The following is a 23,794-nucleotide window of genomic DNA, read 5'->3' on the forward strand; positions in this document are numbered from 1 at the left end:
TTTAAGACATGCAATCGGTGCACCTGTAATATATGCAAAAACAGGCACGCAGACGTTCCCTTTATTTAAAGTGTTACTATGATGTATTAACAACACTACAAAATTTAGTAAATAATGAATAATAAGGAACCGCGATATGAACTAGATTGCAGTGTCAGACCTCAACAGATTCAGATCAGGATACAAATCAAGAGTACAAACGTCTAGCAATCATTATTATTATCGCCCACACCTAATGATGGGGCAGTGTGTAATTGCAGAAGAACAAGCATTGATGGCATAAGTAATATATAAAAAAATATATATATATAGTATATATATTTCTATAAATTAGGTGGCGACCCAGTTGATAAATATCATTCAAATTGAAATCCAAGGAATTGTGTCGTTCAATCCTCTGGTATCGCTCCGGAGCCGAAATATCCATTTTTGTTCTTTGACAAAGAGGAATTTCGATTTGTCAGTGATGTGAGGCGGAATGTATGGTTGTTCCAAAATAACCCATCTCATATCTTCCACTTGATGTTTCTTCTCCAAAAAATGATTCGTCAAACAAGTGGATTGTTTATGGCACCGGATGGTGCTTTTACGTTCGCTGATGCGAACTTTCATTTTCCTTGTGGTGTGACCCACATATTGTAATGAGCATGGGCAAGTAATTAAATAAATTACTCCTTCTGTATTGCAGTTGGTATGTTTACGAAGTAGCCACGGTTTCCCTGTGCCTATATCAACCTGGTCAGTTTTATATGTTTGAGGGCAAGTGCTACAACAACCACATGGAAAATGTCCACGTACTGGTTGCATATTCCAAAGGGTATTATGATTCTCTGGCATGTTCAATCTTGGTCTAGTGTGAACTAAACTATCTTTGATGCTACGACCCCTTTTGAAAGAGAATAGGGGTGGTGTTATCTTGGTGTTGGCAGTATTAGGAATACCCCAGTGTCTGTGCACTGTCTTCTGAATCCTATTGGACAAGGTGTTAAATGTGCTGACAAATGTTAATCTGTCAAGAGAATCTTTAGCTGGTCTGACCTCCAAGAGTGCTTCTCTATTATTATTGGAAGCCCGTTTCCAATCTTTTCGAACCAGATGACGTGGGTACTGGCGGTCTTCCAGATGTCTAGAAAGGATCCGTGCATGTTTATCAAACAGATTTGTAGATGAGCAGTTTCTGCGGACTCTCAGAAACTGCCCCACAGGGAGATTGTCCCTTAAGGCCTGGGGATGGTGACTAGTATATGTCAAAAGTGAGTTCCTAGACATAGGTTTTTTATAAATTTCACATGCTAGTTTACCATCTTTCGGGAAAACAAGAATATCGAGAAAAGGCAATTGTGATTTGCTGATTTCAACTGTAAATTTAAGGTACCTGTTTTGGTTGTTCAACCAAACATGAAAGAGTTCCACATCAGAGAGGGAGCCCCGCCAAACCAGAAAAACATCATCTATATATCTCTTCCACAGCAACACCTGGTGAAAAAATGGGTTGCTGTGGTTGAGCACGATGTTCTGCTCGAAGAGATGCACATAGAGGTTGGCGAGGCTCGGGGCAAAAATGCTCCCCATGGATGTACCAGAGGTTTGTAGAAAAATCTGGTCCTCGAATTTAAAATAATTTTCTGTCATTGCCAGTCTAGCACAGTCCATAATAAAATGGACTGGAGTGATACTCTGTAGATCACCTGTATCAAGAAGCGATCTGATGGCTTCCAAAGTTTCTACCTGTGGAATACAGGTGTACAAGGACTCGACATCGAAACTGACCAAAAGGCCTACTGATACTTTTATATTCATTTTAGCCTGATCCTGCTGTCATTTGTACAACCACACACCTAGACCTTTCATTTCCTTTTGTGTATTAGTATTTCTGTTGGAGATGAAATGACAGGTCTTTAAACATTTCTCCTTTTGACCCTCCCTATATTCTGTTTGCAGAAAGGAGAAAACTCAGCACAATTATGATAGAATAGAAATTAGAAAAATATTTCTAAATACCTTCACAGTCAACAAACTCGCAAGCAGAGTAGACAGTATAAGTTAAAAACACCCTACCACAACTTGTTTTTTTTAAACGCATTGTAAAATAAAGTTTGTTACAAAGTGGCTTTGTACATGGTGAGGGAATCATAAGGTCACATATAAAAAACAAGACAATCAAGAGTAGACTCAGGAAGCTACAGTTAAGCACACAACAGTCAATGAAATGTTTTTGAAAATCTGCGCAAGGGTAGGGATTGGTCACTGGTTTGGGCCTACATGAGGCATCCGAACCACTAGGACTGGCCACCACAGCGTTTGCGATGGGAGCAACTGTAAAATGGCGTAGAGCATGTGCGCCTCGTCTTTTTTATTGGTAGGGTCACGTGTGTAGTGACGCATGTGCTGGATGGGTGTGGTGTGGGTGTATACCAGGCATGAGGAAGTGTGTGTGTGCCGTTCTGACAGCTAGCTAAACCTGGAACAAAGAAATCAGTACAATGGAAATCTGGGCAATGTTGCGTTTTTGTTTTTTCCTTGAAGCGTAAGCAGAGTGGGCTGGCCTGTTGGATGCCAGTGCTGCGTGAGGCTCTGAACCATGATTCTGGAGCTATGGGCATGGTTCCGTTGTGAGCTATATGAGAAATCAAGTGATTCGGGTGTCCATCTTGTAGTGCTGACGTCACCCGGGTCTTAAACGCAAATGCGTCATTATATCTCTAAGTTCCACAACATGGCCAAAATGACTCTATATTAATTCATAGTTGCATACATAAAAGATGGTGGACATGAAGCATTTCTGCGATCATGAATATTTGTTGTACATTCAGTGGAGTATTGTAGCTGTAGTAATACAGGGCTGTGAAAGGTTTAAGTTGCAGTTTTTGGCACATGAAAGGCAGATAATATATATACGTATTTGGCCATTCAGATATATTGTTGAACTTGGTGCTGGAAATCAGTGTTCGAGGCTCGGAGTTGCGCCCACATCCTGTTATTGTAGAATAATGATGTAATCTACGCGTGCCTGAAAATGTACTGTAAATACTGTGCTCATGTAAATTGCTGATATAGTTTTGGGTTGATTTTGCGATATATAAATATGCAAAAAAATAAAATTTTAAAAGGAGGAATAGCCCCCATTTACTGTCAGAGGTAAGATGGTTGTATATGCTATTTATATCACAATATAATGTGGTAGGGCGTAGGAGCAGCATTTTACATACATAATAAATACACAGACACAAATAGATAGTTGAAGTGTGTACTGGCACGTGTGCTCGACCGCATTTTATTACTTTGCTGTTGGTAGTAATCATGATATCATACATAGATGTTCAATCGGATATGGTTTATTACTTCTGCTGTACAAAGGTAGGAGCACTACATGTGAAATAATACACAGAAGATTCTATCGTAAAGGGTACATGAGTTGTGGTGCACTAAGGTAGGATCGGTTTGTGTGGAATCTGCGATGATGTGTGGTTCAGGCAGACCGTACTGCTAAGAATGTCTTTTGGCTACTGAATTTTGCCTTAATAAGGCCACGTGGCGATTATTTATGGTGCAATGAGTTAGTGGTACGTCTGGTAGTCAGCGTGTTGCCTACTGGACTACATAATCTGTAATCATGATTGAAATAAAGATAACACATGTATGGAATACATTGTCGAAATGTGTATGTTTCAGGGACATTATAGTTCAAGTTGTGACCTGTGCTGTCTGCAGTGTAGACTGCCATTGAATGTGCCTTTGCACTAGCAGCGTGAATTTTGTTTTTCAACTAAACCTAGAACTGATATAAAAGAAGTTTTTGAAGGAAGGCTACTAAAGGGATGTTGTATAGGAGTTTGATAGACTTTTTATTTAGTTTGGTACTGCACTCTGCAAATATTGAATGAAGAGTCAGTTGAATTCTGCCTGAATACGGCCACCTGGCGATGAAATATGGTGCACTAAGTTAGTAGTACCTTTGGAACTGAACGTGTACGTAACCTACGATGATGCGTGGTCTGAACAGGCCGAACTGGGGGTAATGTTTTTTGACTATGGAATTTTCCCTTAATAAAGCCTCGGACGATTATTTATGGTGTACTGAGTTAGTGGTACATATGGTGTTTAGCGTGTGCTCACCCTGCGATGATGCGTGGTCTGAACGGGTTGCACTCTAAGCATTGAATGTTGCATACTGGATTGAATGTACTTTGAGGGGAAAAAAAAACTAACAACAATCGTTATCAAATGTTCTGCAAACTAGGTCTATTGATTTCTCCCCATAACAAATTAAATGATTGCACTTCACGCAGTGCATTCTAACTTTCTCAAAATGGGGACGTATGTTTGGTGGCGATGTTGCAGATTGGGAGCATTTGGTTTCCTTAACTGATTATAGTCTTCAGCTCTCATCACATCATTAAGCACCACCTTCCTGACCCCCTAGTATTTACTAATACACAATCCTCTCACCACCACTTTAAAGGCATCCCATTCCAACGCCCTTGTTCCCACTGACTCATGATTGTCCTCAAAATAATGTTCTATTCCCACTCGTATCTCCTCCCGAAACACCGGGTCATCCAGCGTCTTCGGCCAGAGCCGCCAGGTGGGAATCGCTGAGCGCGCGCGCTGCCAGGTAAGCGAGAGGAGCATCGGATTATGGTCCGAAACAGTGCGTGTGAGGTACTCAGAACGCGCAGCTATCTGTGCTATCTCTCCAGAGCAAAGAATTGTGTCGATCCTAACATGCAGGTCGTGCATTGCGGAGAAAAAGGAGTAATCCCTATCTCGGGGATGTTGCTTACGCCATACATCTACCAGCCCCCAGCTGTCCTGCCAATCGGATCTACTTTTTGCCAATTTCCTAACCGAAAACGCTGTCAGCGGAGGATGCGATCTATCCAAGGCAACATCTGTAATTGCATTAAAGTCTCCCCCCACTATCGCAGCACCTGCTAAATACTGCGCCAATGTCCCCGATAGCTTCTCATAAAAGCGCGCCTGTTCTATATTTGGAGCGTAAATGCTACAAAGCACCACATCCCTCCCATATAGTTTACCTTCCACCGCAACGAACCTGCCCTCTGGGTCTAAAACATGTCTCGTGGCCTGGAAAGGGATTCCCACTCTCACCCAGATCAGCGCTCCTCTGGCAAAGGCTGAATATGCCGTGCTAAAGACCTGCCCTCTCCATCGGCGCTGAAGCGCTAGGCCTTCCACCTTAGTGAGATGTGTCTCTTGCAGCAAGGCGATCTGGACCCCCCTCCTCACCAAATATGCATGTACCTTGTGCCTCCTAGACATTGTGTTCAAACCCCTTACATTCCATGTGATACATCGTAACTCAGGTGACGTTCCCATCACCTTCATCCGCCCGTCTCAGGAGTTCCGTTCCACCCACACCACCAGCAATTCCCCAACATTCAACAACCCTCTCAACTCCGTCAACCCTCCCCCCCACAACAGGACCCAATAATAGACTATCAGCCCCCATCCAAACAATATAAAGCACACAACTAAAGTCTGCAGTAGTCACTGCAGAATGCCGTAAGGGCGGTAGGGGGGTGTCTCGGCCCCAACAGTGAGCGACATTTGCCAGGCCCACCCCCGCCCTAGATCCCGCATGTTAGTGCCCTATAGCAGTTAGTCCTCTTGCCAACCCCTAACAGAGACATACGTATGAGCAGTCCCAGATGGCCTGGTGTCCATAGCAGAATCACTCATCAAATATGCCTTCCGCTGTCGCAGGCGTGACCGAGGGGCCTTTGCTGCTGTCCGCCTCAGAAAGCTCAGTGTCCGATCGGCCTTTACCATCATCCGATTCCGTACCCCTCTCCGATTCCGTCTTCTGCGAACCCATGATCGCCGCCGTCGCCTCCAAGGCCCCCTGCTTGTCAGCCGCCATTTGTGTTTTTTGTTGTTTCCGCAGAGATCTGATCCTCTTCCGTATCCTCTGGGATTTACGCACTTGCGATGCCTGAAACAGTTCAGACTGTTCGTGTCCTCTCCGGTCTGTGCCCGCTCTATACGACTCAAGCCATGTCCATGCTTCATCAGGGGAAAAAAAGAACTGCGTAGCACCATCCACGACTATCCTCAACTTGGCCGGAAACAGCAGCAGTCTTTTTTAATCGACAGATAGGAGGCCCTGCGCCACTGGATTTCCTGCGTATAGTCCGGGAACAGCGTGACTTTGCTGTTCTCGACCGTGAAGGGTCCCATCATGCGAGCTCGCTGAATCAGTGCATCCCTGTCCTTATAATGAAGCAGCTGTGCCACCACAGGTCTCGGTGGTCGGCCTTGTTAAGGGGGCTTAGCTGGGACCCCATGCGCTCTTTCAAGCGTGAAAAAGGGGGACAGGCCCTCCGGTGCAACCACTGTCTTAAGCCACTCTTCCAAGTAGGCCACCATGTCCTCCCCTTCCACTTTCTCCGGCAGGCCTACCACCCGTATGTTATTACGGCGATTCCTGCTTTCCGCATCTTCCGCCCTCCTCTCCAGCAGCTCGATTCGTTCCAACGCGTGCCCCAACTTAACATCCGTAGCGGCCTGGGCAGGTACTAGGTCTTTTCAGAGCCGCCTCATTTGCCTTCACCTTGTCCGCTAGCTTCGCATGATCAGCTCTCAATCAGCTCTCAATAACCCCAGCCCCGTTGCCACCTGGACAACGTCCGTCTGTAGAGCTTCCTTCGTGGCCGTGATGGCTGCCAAGATTTGATCCAGACGCTGGTGGAGCGCCGATTCCGATTGCGCCGCATCTGCACCCCCTTCCGCTCCACGAGAGGAGTCGTGGCCCGTTTCATCGTCTTTCCTGAGTTTCGGCTTCATGATCGCAATTTACCAGTGCGCCATACACTATCGTTGGCCTCCCCACTCGTGAGCCTCGCAGGGCAGTCTCCTCTCTCGTCCAGATGGCTGGCAGTGCGTCACAGCACTCCCCGGTCGCCTAGCAGGCCAGTCCCCGGTTCCACCGTCTCACGCCACTCTAGCTGAGTCCTAGATACGGCCCCTCTCTCCAGCAATCGAGTTCTCCACCAGTCCAAGCAGGCGCTATCCAGTCCGAAATCCCCTCTTGCTGCTGAGCTTTGGCATCAGGGTCCCTTCGTTAACGCCCCCCGGCCGCCATCTTAGACCTCCAGCGTAATCGTCACGACAGCCCAGGTTCCAATGTGTTCCCCTCTGAGCCACCTTCCTCGTAGGTGCAGGGCCAGGCCTCAGATCCCCCCAGCCACTCAGTTCACGTTTGGAAGGGATCTCAGATCGTTCCAGGACGTCGACCAGCATTGGTCCCGTCCGCCATTTTGTCATCACCTCCGTCTCCAAGGCCCGTCGCTCGTGCTGCTCGCTTCAGGGCCGTGCAAGAGGGTCCAAATCTCCCGAGGGTGTCCGGGACTGTCTCCGCCACCAGTCCACCCCTCGGTGTTCGAAAGCAGCGGCGCAAATGTGCAGTTTATCAGGATATTTGAGGGATCGGGCACGGAGCTACCAGCTCACGCCGCCTCACCCATCGGCGTCCAAGCCACGCCCCCTTGCAGATTTGTTTTCTTGTTGAAAATATGGGTAAGTGGTCAACATTATAATTAGGAATTGTCATTTAAAAAACCTTTGAAATTCAATGAAAAAACATGGGTTTCAGGCAGGTTATAGTTAGGAATTATCATTTAAAAAACCTTTGAAATTCACTAACAAAACCATAGGTTTCAAGCAGGTTATAGTTAGGAATTATCATTTAAAAAACCTTAGAATTTCACTGAAAAAAGCATAGGTTTCAGGGGTGTTAGCTGGACATTTCACTCATACAAAACCATTGAAATTACTCTGTTATAGTCAGTTCTGCTGAGCACCGCCCGCCGCAATGGCAAGAATGCCAGATGCACCCGCCAGTGTGGCGGGTGCATCCTAATGTTACGAACGGGACCTCCGCACCAATGGCCGGCGGTCCCATTCTACTGTAGGTTAGCGGGCGGCCTAATGACCCCCTTTGTGTCTACCTTGGGGGTTTGGGGTTATCCCCCTGCCTTGGGCACCATCTCCAACTGACTTTTTCCGCACACACACGTACACACGAGCAGGCACCAACTCATACCACATCATTTGAAACCCGTTTTTGATTGTCTAGCTTAATTTCTTAGCTAGAAACTGGAAACTGACACCTTACACATCCCCAGAGAAATAGTCTTATATACTCTTGGAATTATGAAGTTGTTGAACTACATTGCTGAGGGGATGTTACTAAGGGGCTCTTGATGTGATGGTGAACAAAGAGGGGGACTGCTGTTGAGTACCCACTACAGGGGGCACATTTTAAGTGTATCAACAAGTGGGACTTCAAATAGGGAGTCAGACTTTGTTTATGGGGGCAATGCAGAGAGCTGCGATGTATTTGCCATACCGAAAGGCTAGAAGTGGCTGGCAGGGTCACAATGGTGCATTTCTCTGTAGCGCCCTTGAAGAAGGCCCAGAAAAAACACTATTACACAGTTTATTTTGGACACCTTGCCTCTTGCTACAAGTACAATATACATCTCAGGTACAGCTCATGTCTCTATAAGGCTCTCCTTAGAACCTTACACTTATAACAAAGAATGCTACAATTACCAATTACTGGTGTAACATTCGAGTAGTAGTTGGGTGGCACTCAAAATGTCATATATATGATGTAGATATGCCCGATGTAAACACACAGCAAATGCAGAACATCCCCCACTTTGAACCAAAGCTTTTGTGGTACCAAGCAAGCCAAGCAAGTCATTGCAGCCCTCCCAAGAAGAGCTCTCTTGTCTCTTCCATCTAAGCATCTATATATGCATCCTTTCATTGTCCGTCCATCTGTGTTCCCATCCATATCCAAACCTATCCATCCATCATTTCACTTATCCATCCTTCCATCCACCCTTTCACTCATCCATCCACCCGTCCTTTCTGTCATCCATACATCCTATCGCTCATCCATTCAGCCACACTATCACTCCATCCTTTCCCTCATCCATACCTTTACCCTTTCACCCATCCACCCATCTTTTCACTTACTCATCCATCCACGTATCCATTATTTTACTCATCCTCCCTTACACAGATCCTTTCAATCATCCATCCATCATTTCACACATTTACCTACCCATTTTCTCATTCGTCTATCCACTGTTTCACTCTATTCATCCACCCTTTCACTCTAGCCATCCACCCTGTCACTCCATCTATCCATCCCTTCACTCATCCATCCATCCTTACATCCACCCTTTACTCATCCATCCATTCACTCATCTATCCATCCACTCATCCATTATTTCACTCATCCTTCCATCCACTGCTTCACTCCATCCTCCCTTTCACTCCGTATTTTGTGAAAATGCCCTTTTAAAAATCAGCCTAAAAGGCAACCTCACAATATCCGGCTTGGTAATCTACCACCCTCCAGGTCCATCTGAAGCTTTTAGGAAAGCGTTGGTTAACCTGGTCGCAATATTGGCTAGTAAATCCGCCAATTTTAACATCCTTAATTTGGAAGACTGTCACAATAAGGGGATCACCAGCTTTTAAGCGGACCTGGCAGCATGCCAGTTATTGCAATGCGTTTCTAGTTCCACGCACCTAGCAGGGCATTTGTTAGATCTGGTATTTTATAACTTGTCCTCATTGAAGGTTCTTCCCCCTCTTCCAATGGCCTGGTCGGACCACTTCCTTATCTCTATGTCATTCTGCTGGCAAGGCAAGCCACAGCAGTTCTGCCCTCATCCTACTGTGAAACAACCATGGCGTAAACTAGATGCAGATCACTTTAGCATTCTTTAGCATTCTTTTGCTAGCACAAAATGCCCTAGCTACCCCTTAACATAGAGGCAGTGAATGCTCTCTTTCAAGCCTGGCTTACACATGCCCTTGATAGTTATATCCCTGCTAAGCTTACCTACAGGAAAAACACTCAAACCAACCCTTGGTTTAATGAGTCCCTGATCCTTTCAAGAAGAAACTGTAAGCAGTTAGAATGTGCCTGGAGATGCTCCTATGATCCAAATGCAAAAAGACAGTACTGCACATCCATTAAAGCTTATCATAAGCGAATACGGAAGTCCAGGGCTGATTGTTTTGCTTCTAAAATCATGGATAGCAGTAACCCCTCAATAGTCCACCCTGGTAGTACTATCTTACCAGGGTGGGGAGAGGATGCCTATGATGAAGCTTGAACCAATATTGTGTGTGAGGCATCCTGTTCCACTAAGGATGGCCTTCTAGACCTCCTTAGATCTCACATGATGTACAGCATTTAGATCTCCACGATCAACCATTCTTTTGTTGCTTATTGCAGCAACATTGGCAACCTACTTCTTTTGTGTTTACTGACTCCTCAAAGACCATCTTCTCCCTTCTTAATGTCTTGAAGAAGCCCAACTCGGGAGTTGAACACTTCCATCACTTCAAACACCCAGTGTGATGAGTTGGCTATCTATTCCATTAACAAGGTAGAGAATATTTATAAAAGCTTTTCAACAACCAGTGGTAATGTGAATGGTAAGGAAGGAATGAGGGGCAACGTGAAGGGTAAGGAAGGGATGAGCCCCTTGGCTCCCTCATTGCTCTCTTTCCCTTTTCTATCCTAGACAGAGGTAGAGACTCTCTGCAATAAAAGTAAATCTGGTTTCCCAGTTGACTTTATGAAACTGGATCAACTATGCAAATTTCAAAAACATCATTTACCAGTCTGTGGTGAACTGATTAACCTATCACTGGCTATGGCTACAGTACCTGCCGCATGGAAGCATGCCAAAGTCACTCCACTGCTGAAGAAACCTTCTCTGGATGCATCCAACCAGAAAATTATCGTCCCATCTCTTGGCTCCCGTTCCTGGCAAAAGCCACTGAATCGTATTTTAATTCCACCCTGACGATATTTGAAGAGTCTAACAATATAATACACTCTCAGAATGGTTTTAGATCACACCGTAGCACCAAATCCACCTTGTTGGTGGTCACAGAACATCTATGGAGTTCTTTAGATTAAGGAAATTCTGCATCCATAACCCTTCTCAATCTTAACACAGCATTTGACATGGAATCTCATGAGATCCTATTGCGACGCCTGCAGGAGATAGGTGTTGGGGGTTTTGTACTTGCCTGGATCACATCATTTTTTGATGGCAGATCATTTCAGGTTACTGCACCCCCTTACTGCTCTCTGGAACACGGGGTTCATCATGGAGTTCCACAGGGATCGACGCTGAGTCCCTCACTATTTAATATCTACATACAACCCCTTGCGGTGGTGGTGAAAAGCAGAGGATTGTCATTAGTGTCTTATACTGATGACACTGATGAGGTTATCTCCTTCTCCAGCAAATCTAACAATAACTTAATTAAATTCCGGGATGAAATGCTGACCATAGTGGAATGGATGTCAGCAAATTGTCTACAGCTTAATGCCAGCAAGTCAGAAATGTTGTTAGGAAAAGACACGCAATTATGGACAGACCAGTAGTGGCCGGACATGCTGGGACGCGCACACACGCCCAAGGAGGCGGTAAAAAACCTGGTTGTATGGGTTGACAGCGCCTTGTCCTTCGAAGCCCAAACAAAAGCAGTCGCAGGGGTTGTTTTGAGCTTATATATGGACTGAAGCCTCTGTTAGGCTTTTTCGACCCACAAACTTGCCAGATCATAATGCAAGCTATGATCAAGTCCAGATTAGACTATTGCGATTCCTTGTATCAAAGAGCAAACAAATCTGGGATACGGCGTTTGCAGAGGGTACAAAATGCAGCAGCGTGCCCTTTCTTTGTGCTCCCTAAATCTTGTTCAGTATCGAAACTCATTCCCAAATTACACTGCCAGTGGACAAAATAATTAATTTCAAGACCCTATACATTGCCCACAAAATCTTCATCCACCAAGCGCTCCATATTCTATCGGACCTTCTCTTGCCTTATACACCATGCCACATGCTGCGTTCCACGGATTTGCATTTAGCATGCGTCCCTTGAGTCCAAAGAGCAAGACCGGAGGGACGTTCTTTTAGGGAGCTGGCATCAGCCCTCTGGACCTCCCTACCTGTGACTATCAGGAGGATCCAAAATCATGCGGTTTTCAGAGGACCATTGAAACCTGGATCTTCCCGGTCTAGTCGTTGCCTCTCGTTTTCTCCACCCTGCAATGTTATTTCTGGGTTTAGCACTGGAACGCCCCATTGCTGGGGCAGCTATGTGCTTTATAAATCTAGTAACATAACATAACATAACTCCATCCATCATCCTTTCACTCTTCCATCGACCAGCTCCAACATCCATTCAGCAGGGGTTCCACACGTCATGCACGATGCACAGTGCAAGGATGTGAGGTGAAAGAGACATGGCACTGTGTTTTTTTTTTTGCACTTTTATATGGCACAAACTCAGCCCAAGGTCTTTGGAGTGCTTTGAAGTGTTTCACAGAAGTATCAAACCCATTACAAAAGGTCAGGGTTCTTTTTAGGCATGGAGAGGTTTAATGATTTTCCCAGAATCACAGGATTGAGAGCCGACGCCAGGACCTGTACCTGGTTCCCCACTTCCATCAAACTACGCCATGTGCTACGAGGCCCAGGTGAGGGAGTTGTATCTCTTGGGTTTCACAACACTGAGGCCAAGGAGAGGGGTCCTCCTGCCCTGGGCCACACAGCACTGGATAATGGCAGCAAGGTCCAGGGAAGGGGACCTATACCGGGCACTGCTGTGCTTCAAGGCCAAGGTGACTAGCTTAGCTAAACTCTGCCCTGCCATGTCAGTCTTTTCTGGCTGCTCCCTCCTCCCCTAACCCACCTCTCCTCAACTGATAAAGCCTGGAAACACAAAATAGAAGATGCAGGCAAGGCTTCAGGGCGGGTTTTTAAGCAAGGTGTACTGCTCTGCTCCAGATGATGTGAGCCAACACAATTGTTGGCTTTACTGCTGCCCACTTCCCCACCCACTGTTTTCCTTTCACCGCCCCTGCACCCCCAACAATACCACCATGCCCTTGGACGAGGGAAGTTAAGACACCTCCCTTGAAAAATACATTTGTGATGTGATTGCATTGGGGAGGGAGCACTGGAGGAGTAGTGTGGCATTTCACACAGAAGCAGTTTTTAACCTGAGGGCAGGGACCTGGCCAGCTGCCCACATCGCCCATGCTTAGAGCCGGCCCTGCCCAGACTCTTGCCTTCTCTCACTGATTCAGCCCATCACATACATTGTTCCTCTTACTCTTTCTATTTCCTCTAGCTTCTTGCTCTTAGTTGCCGTTCTGCCCCCAATACTTTCAGCTTTCACCTCTCTGCTGTACTTTCACATTCACACTATCATCTCTCCTCCACCTCTTTTCTTATTTCTTTCCTTTGTCATACCCCCTTTATATGCACTGCACCTCAATTCTCTGTGCTTCTATTCCCCTTTTCCTTTATCCTAGGTGAACAGGGTTGCCACCTGGCTCATTTTCTACCGGCACCACTGTCATATTCATGTCCTGGCCGAAAGCAAAAAAAAGAAGCAACATTTCCAAAAGCTGGTATTTTTAGCCTTTACCTGTGCATACGTCAAACAGCAGGTATAAATAGAAAGTACTTTTAAATGTGTTCAATGCATGCATTAACAATGTCTGACTAAAAGTTAAAGAAAAACAGAAAAATCATGATATAAATGAATACATACAATTATTTTAGAGTCCTATTTAGTATAACGTCTGGGCCTTTGCAGACTCTTAAAACGCAAAACATTGGCCGGCATTATGCTCTTGGAAAGCTGGCAACCCTAAGGTGAGCACTGTTCATTGTGATGCAATGTGTTTCTATCTTTTATTGGGAGCCCTGCAGGATACCCTGCTTCGCCCATGCAGGGGCTGGGCTCACTTCACATCTAAGGGCACTTTACATACCCATCTAATCGCTGTTCTCATGCATATGCAGCAATTAGATTCAGAGCGGTCTTAACAGCATTATAGGCCTACAAGCAACGCAGCAGTGCACGGGCCCTGCCTAAACAACCAGTCACAAGTAATACAAATGTTTAATGGAAAATGAATGTTAATTTCTGGTCTGCATGGGTCCCCTGAGCTTGTGGCCCCCAGGGCAACTCCCCAGTGTGCCCATGCGTTAAGACAGCACTGAATAGATTACTCTTGAAGCCCATTCGACCGATGATGGCTGCGAGGCCCCATAGCACTGCACTACCATCATATGAGTCTCTTAAAAAGCACTGCTGAGAGGCCCCTGTTGCATGTTAACAGATGCAGGGCCTTGGGCCGATACCTAGTGCTGGTCCTTTCTAAAGAGACAACATGTCAAAGGAGGGGAATATTGACAAATATGGTCAAAAATTCACCAAAGTACTCCTAGATATGGGAGAAGATTGACTACTTTTTGGTCCGTCCGTTAATGCTAGTTGGGTCGAGAATGTTTGTATTGAAAAGTGAATTGTGGTTCTAAAAAGTTTGTGAACGACAAGTCTCCATGGTTCACGAGGGTTAAGAAGAAAGTAGCAAAAAGAATAGGGACAGCCCAATCGATGTCAGGAAGAGGATTTTTCTGGACCTCTGCATCATTGTCCTCCTCCTGTTCCAAGACAGTAATCAATTGATCCTTTTGTCTTCGCTTGCCTGGTAGCCTCTCTCTCTAACCTCACATAGCATCAGAGCCTTGAATGTAAACCTCTAGCAGGCACATCATGCAGATAAGTCATGCTTCAGCATCACACAAGTCATGATCGAGTTTGAGCACCATTTTGCAACCACTATCGTACACCTGTCAGGAAGTCAATTGTTTAAAACATAGATCTACAAACTTATAACCACTTAACCTGTAAAATTGGAACGTTTCGATGTTTTCAGAAGTGGTCCAATATTTCAATATTGGGTATTCCATGTGCAAAATTATTATTGTGAAATGGTACCTTTCAAATCACAGCCCATTATAGAGTGTATACCTTAGTGGAGTTTGATGGCTCCATCAGCAAAGAACTTGGGGAAAGTGATTTTGCTTTTCTGGCTTGTTGAAGTCTGTTGAATGCTATTTTACTGTCTGTGGTGAGGAGTTCTGGAGTTTTAGATTCATGTCTCTGAAGGAATACAAAAAGATGCACATGTTAGTGTGTATATACAATGCAGATTATCTTCATCATACACATAATCAAACAAACATGGCAATTACAGCAAACGCTCATAGCACCACTTTCTAAGGGAGTTTATTTGTAATTTTCAAAATTATTACATTAACACTCAGCCACAGTGCACCTTTGTTTTTGGCAGCTCAGTCCAATACTGAATACATTCCAAAAGTAGGACCAGGGCCTCTGCCAGTGCTGGTAGCATCTGGCATGACGTTCATGCTCTTAACCGTGTTTAGAAGGTTAACTTGGTCAGTATTAAGGGAGGGAACAGAATTATGTGTGGTCTGTCTCGTGGAAGTACAGGTGGTGCATATTATAACAGAGCGATGAGATACATGAATCGATAGTAGGAAATTGCCTCAAAGGTCCCAATTACGAGTTGAGCCGACCTAAATTCCTATGTAGAATTCTGCTGCACAATTGGGAGCACTGGGAACAAATACAGTGGGTAGAAATGTGGCTGGTGTTATTGCTTTGGGAAAGGACAGTGCAACCTGACCTGTCCCCCCCCCCCCGCCCCCCTATTTGACACTGTACCAAGCATGAGGAGAGCATAAAATGCCTCACCTGTGGGTTTACATCCTCGCCAACCCCCGCCTACCCTTCCCAATCTCCTCACTATGCCTTACCTACACCAAAATGTCTGTGACAAGCTCCACTGAATTGGAAGTACAGTGCAGAATTCCATCCAGTATATCTGGTTCTACACAGTTATTACCGGTTACCTGGGATTTAATTTGTAATAAGAATTATGCGTAGAAATTCCGGTTGGTAATGGAAACCGCAGCCACCCGAAATATATTCACATAATTTCTCCTTACTTTCAAACAAGCCCAAAGGGACAGCTCTACCATTCCCATCTCTGAAAAAATGTTTAGTTGTCTGGGTTCTGGACACCCCGCCTGAGGAAACTCCTCTATGTCAGCTATTTGGCACCAACATGAGAAGGTAACAGGTCAGCCACTCAATATAGAGTAGCAACTCTACTCTATGTCTACTGGAGGTAGCGTACTGAAACTCTGTCACATAATAGGAAGAACAGTGTCCTTAACATGTTGGGAAAAAAGGCATTTTAGGGACACTAGATATGTGAGCGTTGACAAATTGACACAATGGGCCATACTACACATAGTGCACTAGGGGTGCAATGGGTGTGTGCACCTGCATTTTACACCACTGGGAAACAAGGGTATTCCAAAAGGAACCGTAGATACTTGTGTGGCCTCTTCTGTAATACTGATTACACGTGTAGTGCCAGCGGTATCCTGAGAAGGCATTCCTTATTTGCCTGGGGGCATGGCCTTACACAAATGAGGGCGTATTTTACCTCTGCACTCCTGCCCTATTCCGGATGCGGGTGCAGAGGCAAACATGCCTTAGGGTGATATGAAGAAATTGGGTTGCTGGGTGATGAGGGGAAACCCCTACACAAGCATGAACCACAATCTTTGTCAGGGTGAAGTCACAATCAAACACTAAATTAACCTGTGTTGAACCCTCATGTAGTTTGGCCCAGAACAGTTAGTCTTAACTCAGAGGCAATGTGTAAAGTATTTGTGCAACACTTCAAACAGCATACGAGATCTAGAATAATAGATTATTCTTTAATAAATTAAACAAGACCAAAACAACAAAAATCCAATCAGTAGAACTGGAGATTATAAAGACTCAGTAAAAATTGTGCCAAAAAGCACAAAGTGCCAAATGTAGATATCTGGCTGCGCCAACCTGGGACAAAGTCGCAAGTTCAGGATGAAGGCTGGCTACGGGCACCCAGTTAGGCCCGCTGAACAAGAGTACCTTAAATCCTGGTTGTGGTGCGTTGCAAGGTCCTTTGCTGAGGCTGTGACACAAACCGAGGCAAAGCATCAGTTCTCAGGGCTTGCGATGCGAAGTCCGGCATCGAGGATGCGTTGCACTGTCGAGGTGATGCATCGGTTCTGAAGAGCTGTAAGGCTGCAATGTGAGAACCTGCGTCATCAATGAGGCTGCCATTGACACGAGATTTGGGATGCAAGGGTCTGCACTGGAAAGCTTTGCACAGGCAGCAGATCCGATGAGGGCTGAGAGGCTGATGTGAAGTCCTTGCACTGGGAGAACCCTTGCGGCAGAGGCAATGCGTCGGTTATGCTCGGGTTTGTGTCGTGCAGCAGAGGAGATGTGCCAGTTCTGCTGAATACACAGATGGGCCGGCAGGGCACCCTCAGGCCATCTTCCAAGGGTCCAGTACTGGGGTGGCACCACTTGGCGGGGTAGGACTCACAGATGGCAGAGTCCAGTTGCTGGACTCAAAGTTGTTGGGGCCTTCTGTCCCTGAGGCACTAGTCATAAGGCCAGCCAACTAACCCTTGGATTCACTTTAGGGTCTTGGGTTCAACAGATGCAGGTCCAGTCCTTCTCACTCAGGAAAAGAGGGCAGCAGGCAGCAGGTTAGCACAGCAGGGCAGCAATACTTCAGGGAAGCAGTCAAGTTGAGTGGCAGTCGTTTCAGCAACACAACAGTCCTTTTTCCTGGTAGAGTATCCACAAGTCCAGAAGTGTACTGAGGAGTTGGTGTGTCAGAGGTTCGATATTTATATCAAGTTCTGCCTTTGAAGTAGGAAAAGCCTCTAGAGGTTTCCTTTTGAGGTCCAGAGGCCTGCTGCCTGCCCTGTCCTGGCTCCAGACTAACTACAGGGAGTATTGCAACTTTGTGTGTAGTCCTGCCTGTGATGGCCCATAAAGGCACACCTAAGCTCTCTATTGTGTGTGGCAGTCTAGAAGGAATACACAGAGCCCAACTGTCAGCTACACTCAGTCATGTGACCCAGAGGCAGGCTACAGGAACTAAATGGCTAAGGCAGGAAAATGCCAACCTTCTAAAATTTGAAAATTGCAATGTCAGATCCAAGTTTACAAAAAGAGAGGATTTTCCAAAGACCCCGAATATGAACTGATTGCCTGCTCCCATTTGGAAATTGCAGCCTATTAAATGTAATAAAGTAACTCCAATGTTATCCAACGGATGAGGTAGGCCTTGCAGTAGTGAAAAACAAATGTTTTCCACTACTCAGACATGTAAAACTTAAAAGTACATGTCCAACTTTTTAAATAAACTGCATCCTGCCCTTTGGGGTATCTAGGGCCTACCCTAGGAGTGACTTATTTGCCTTCAAAGAATGGTTTGGGCCTGGCACAGGTTTATTTTCAAAATGATCAAAGGAGAGTCAGACCCAACTAAAACATTCTAATATAAAAGCTCCCCAAAAATGTTTTTGGGAGACCCTCACCCACTACTGTGTGCCAATTGAGTATACATCACTGATGTATCCGAGTGACCTGTATCATCAGATTCCCTACCCGAACAAGTGAGATGTCCAGGTAGGTGAAGCCTCCACTAGGAGGGAGCACTTGTGGATACAGTATTTAGTGGGATCTGTGAAAATGATTAAAATTACCTTCAACTCCAAAATCAATTCTTTAATATGCTTTTGGGGTTGGGGTAAGATTAAAAGCAAGGAGGGATGTATATAGGGACAAACGAATGATCTCTTGCATCGTGCACACACACAGAAAACTAGCAGTCTACATGTTTCAGCCATTCTTGCCCTGTTGAATCGTGCTTTTTGCCCAAACTTTTCAAGAACAGATCCCAATTAACGAATTCAGCAAAAAGTAGAGGATAAAGGCAAAAGGTTTGGTGGTGACCTTGCAGAGAGGCCCAGGTTTAACAGTGGTCTTCTCCAAACATTTTGCCTTTGCCCTCCTATTTTTCTGAATTTGTTCTTGCTTGCCTTAGAACTCTGTGAACTTTACCTTTGCTAAGCAGTGTTAAAGTGCGTGTGCTCTCTCCTCAAAACATATTAAAACTGGCTTAGAACTGATTGGCATAATTTACTTATGAATTTGAATGGGGTCGACACCAGTTGTGCTATGAGGTGTAATGAAATAAGACCAAACTTAGGGGGTCATTATGATGGTGGATTTTCCGCATACTCCGGGCCGGCGGAAGCCACCGCCGGCCCGGAGTATGCGGGAAATCCGCCGAGGAGGCCTGAAAGACCCACCGCCAAATCAGGATGGCTGGTGGGTCTCACAATGTGTCCGCCGCTTTTCCGCCGCGGTCGGAAGGCGACCACGGCGGAAAAGCACTAACATGGCTGGTGGTGTCTATCAGACACCGCCAGCCATATTAGGATGTAGGGAAAGTAATGCTTTTCCGCGGCGGCTTTTCCACCGTGGAAAAGCATACGGACAATCACTTTGGGGGCCCGTTGCGGGCCCCCTGGGTGAAGGTTGCGTGGGGGGTGCACATGGGGGGTACCTATGGTACCCCCCTGCCTTTGCGTGCACGAAGCGGCAGGCACCGTGCGGTGCCTGCAGCTTTGTGCATGCAAATGCACAGCTTTCGTTTTTTACATTGCGGCGGGTGCTGCTTCAAGCAGCACTCGCCGCAATGTAAAACATACAGGATGTGACCGCCAGGGTGGCGGTCACATCCTAATTGCCATGGAGGGACCGCCGCTGCCCATGCGGACGGTCCCTCCTACTCAGGGGTGGCGGACGGACGCAAGTCCGTCCGCCATCCTAATCGGCCCCTTATTGTTTTTTAAACTTTTCAACATCAAAACACATGGTTAGAGCTGTTTGCACACCTTTTTCCAAGAATCTTTTCATACACTCCACCAAGCCATTTAAATCTGGACAGTATAATGCAACATAGAGCTGCTTGAAGTGGAAGTCATCCACAAATGTCTTCATTTGTGCTGAAGTAAAATGTGTGCCATTATATGAGACAATTTCTAAAGGTGCACCCTCAATATCAACAATTCTCCTCAAGAACTTAACTGGGGAATCAGTGTTCGGAACAGATGTAAAATCAAAGTGAATGCACTTGGAAAAATAGTCTACAAGAACACTCATATTAAACCACGGGTGCTTTTCTAAATTCTTTTCTGTCTAGAGGGCTCATCGAGTCCCGGGAAGAAGACGGGAGCCTGGGGCTCCATTCAAGTCTAGATTAGCCAGATTGTTCAACCTCCACGACAAGATACTATTCCACAAACTGCTTGGAGCAGCCCATCTGTAAAGTACGAAACAGCACCATTACCTTCTTTCCCGGCTTTACTATAAAAGTTCAGAAACAAGATCGTTTATGGAAATCAAAAGGTGCTCCATGCTATTCCCCGCAAAACTGGAGATCGAGGCCAAAGGAAAGACACGGTTCTTCGAGACTCTAGAGATGGCTTTGGAATGGTTGGAGGGATGGAGATTATGGGGGGGACAGCCCTAAACAACAAAGAGATAGAAACCTGTACAAACCTTCGGAACGCAAGGATCAGAAACCAAATAACGCCAGTAAAGCGAATCCAGATGATACAGAAAAAGTGGACTAAGATGGCATACCCAGCTGCAAATAAGTTGAAAGTATGTTGAAAGAGAAGTTGAAAACAATGCCCATGGGCCCCAATGAACGCTATGCTGAATAAACGGTACTGTAGCAGCAGGGATAACTCTTATCGTACAGTTGTTTAAAGATTGCTGGCACCCTGAAAATATAGAGGGATTCCGTAGACAAAGGGGCGAAGTCTCAGCCCCCCACGATTCAGATTGGGATAGGGCGACAGGCACTCTGCATAGTTGGGGAAGCAGGTTGTTTCAAACCCGGGAGTCAGGGAGGGGGGAACATTGTTCTTTGTTATTAATGTTTCTTATTTGGATGACGGGCGACAAAGGTAGTGGAAGGCACACCCTGCAGCATGATTTCAGTGTGAACAGATTGGTTGGCACAGAGACAATTAACGAGTCATAACAGGCAGTACGGCATATTAGAGTCCAGAATTGATACATCACAAGGTACACCAACCCCACTACTGGACATAGGAGGGAAGAGAGATTCCTAAGAGAACACCATACAGATTATAGCAGGCACCACCAATGACCTGGGGACTGTGACTTCTCTCCTGGAACGTTAATGGGCTGGGGGATAAGCTTAAGCATGGGGTAGTGCTCCAATGTAGACCTGTTGCAGGAGACCTACTTGGTTGGCAACACCTATAGGGCCCTGAACTGTTGGGGATACAAACTAGTCGCTCATTCTGGATTCACCTCTGGGTCTAGAGGGGTGGGAAAACTCCTGTGGGGGCCTTCCCCCTGGCTGTTGACTGCACCTGGGTAGATAAACATAGGAGATATGGAGCAGTGTTGGGACATGGGATGGTGTCAGTATCACTATATTAACAATGAATCTCCCCCCCCAACGCTCCATAATACAGCCTTCCAAGACCTGGAAGATGTGCAACTAAGCGTTCCAGAGGGGAAACCCTTGATAGGATGAGATTTTAATGCAACTCTATCAGACCGGTTGGACTCCTACCCCCACCTCGAGGTGCACCGTGCACAAACTCACGTTTCTCTGATTTTCTTGGAGCCAAGGGACCGGCTGACTGGGTTATTCACATCCCAGAAGCGCAACAATTTACATCCCATTTGGGAGCACATAATATTCTCCCCAGAACAGATTATATACTCACCCTGATTGACCAAGCGGTATAGTTCATGGAAACACATCACTTGGCAAGGAGGATACTGGATCATTCTCCAATATGGGCAATCTACGTGGCAAGCACGCGTAACCCAGAAAAATAGCACCACTCAATCCATGGTGCCTCAAAGCCTCAAACTCCCACTAGTAAGGGAGGGTATGCAACAGGCAATAGAGTACTACTATTAGGTTGGTAGAGTCAGCACAAACCCTATGGGAAACTTTTAATACAGTCATAAGAGGACAGGCTATCTCTCTAACTGTGGGCTTTAAGAAGGAGAAGAGAGCTGCACTGGATGGATTAGAGCAAGATATCCTGCAGTTAGAGGGAGAATTCCAGTGAGACGACCCTGAAAGCGCCAGACATGTCCTAAGCCTATAAAAAAGAAAGATTTTAAGGATTTAGCTACTGAGGTGGCAAAGGCGAGATACATAGCCACACAGCATGAAATATATGAAGTTGGGGATAAAGTAGGGAAACTCCTCGCATGGCTTGACAGTCAAGCAGACTAGTCACAGAAAGTAATGAGGATGAGGACAAAATACTTTGGGACCCGCAAACGATAGCGAAGCGTTTGCTACTCATTATTACCATGTCTACACCCCTACTGAGACATCAATGGGAGCAGCAGCTAGGAAACTGTTAGCAGATATACCCCTACCCACCCTTCATAATGATAACCTAGCATTGTTAGAGAGCGACATAACCAATGATGAAGTGGCTCAGGCAATTCATGGTATCCTTTAAGGAAAAGCAATGGGCCCCAAAGGCCTCCCAATGGAGCTCTATAAATTGGTGACTGCTAAAATAGCCGCCCATCTATGAAACATGCATTTAGAAAGTCAGAAGGTAGGGAAGGCTCCCAGTGGATCCATGGCTGGACACAATTGCTACAATTCACAAAGAGGGTAAACCAAGAGACAGCTGCTCATCATATCGCCCCAACTCTCTTCTCAACGCAGATAATAAAATCCTGGCCAAAATGCTCACCACACGCCTGATACAGATCATCCCAAAATTGATACACCCGACCAATCCGGCTGCAAGCCGGAAAGGAACACAGCACTTAATTTACACAGGATGCATGGGGTACTCGGACGAATTGACACATTGCGAGAGGATGCAGTGGTTATGTCGCTTGATGCCTGAATGGCATTCAATACCATTGAATGGCTGTACCTTTTCGAAGTGCTGGAGAGGATGGGATTTGGTCCCAAATTCATGGCCTGGCTAGGACTCCTGTACGAGTATTCACTGGTAGTAAACAATAGCACGTCCCAAACATTCCCCCTCTGGAGGGGGACGAGGTAGGGCTGTCCCATGTCATGTTGCCATTGCTCTTTGCCCTAAAACTGGAACCCCTGGCGACTTGGATCCATAGAGTTGTGCTGATCAATGGCTTATGCTGGACATAAAACTGGGAGGACAGAATATCCCTATATGCGGATGACATAATGTTGTGTTTGGCATTGCCTAAATCTTCTATACACAGAATATGGAATATATTTAATAACTTTTTGGAAAGACTCCAGCCACACTATCAACTGGTCAAAGTCTCTCATCTACATATTGAGTGGAGCACTCCCTCCACTGCCTGAGGAGTGTGAGGCAATGGTAGTGTCGGATGGTTTGCATTACCTTGGCGTCACCACTAATCCCATCCTTTTTTAGGTCTCGCTAGACGAAAGCAAAAGCGAAGCTTTTGCTGTCTATGCGAGACAACTTATGTAATCGCTTTTGGGGGAATGTGGACAGCAGACTGTCACGAGCCGGAGATTGTACCTCGTGAGCGCGCACGTATTCCCATGCGCAAAGAAAGCCTCACTCACGCATGCGCACATACACACACTGCATACACACACGCACCCCCCCCTTAAACAGATACACGCGCACACAGACAGACAGACGCATGCACAGACACACTCAAACAGACACACGCGCGTACACCCCCCCCACTCACCCCTCCTCTCCCTCAACACACTCACCGGTTCTGGCGGTGCTCAGCGGCGGTTCTGCCTCTCGGGCGGCGGTAGCGCTTTGTGGGGCTCTCTCACCACATGAGAGCCCCGCCTTCCCCATACGCCCGGCCGCTCTTCACCCGGTCCCCCATCTCGGGACCGAGACTGAATCCGGAGCCTTCGTGGCTCTCTCTCGCTCTCCCCGCGATGGGGCGGGACTTCCGGT

This window comes from Lissotriton helveticus, chromosome 7 (assembly GCF_964261635.1).
Source record: "Lissotriton helveticus chromosome 7, aLisHel1.1, whole genome shotgun sequence".
Taxonomy (NCBI): Eukaryota; Metazoa; Chordata; class Amphibia; order Caudata; family Salamandridae; genus Lissotriton; species Lissotriton helveticus.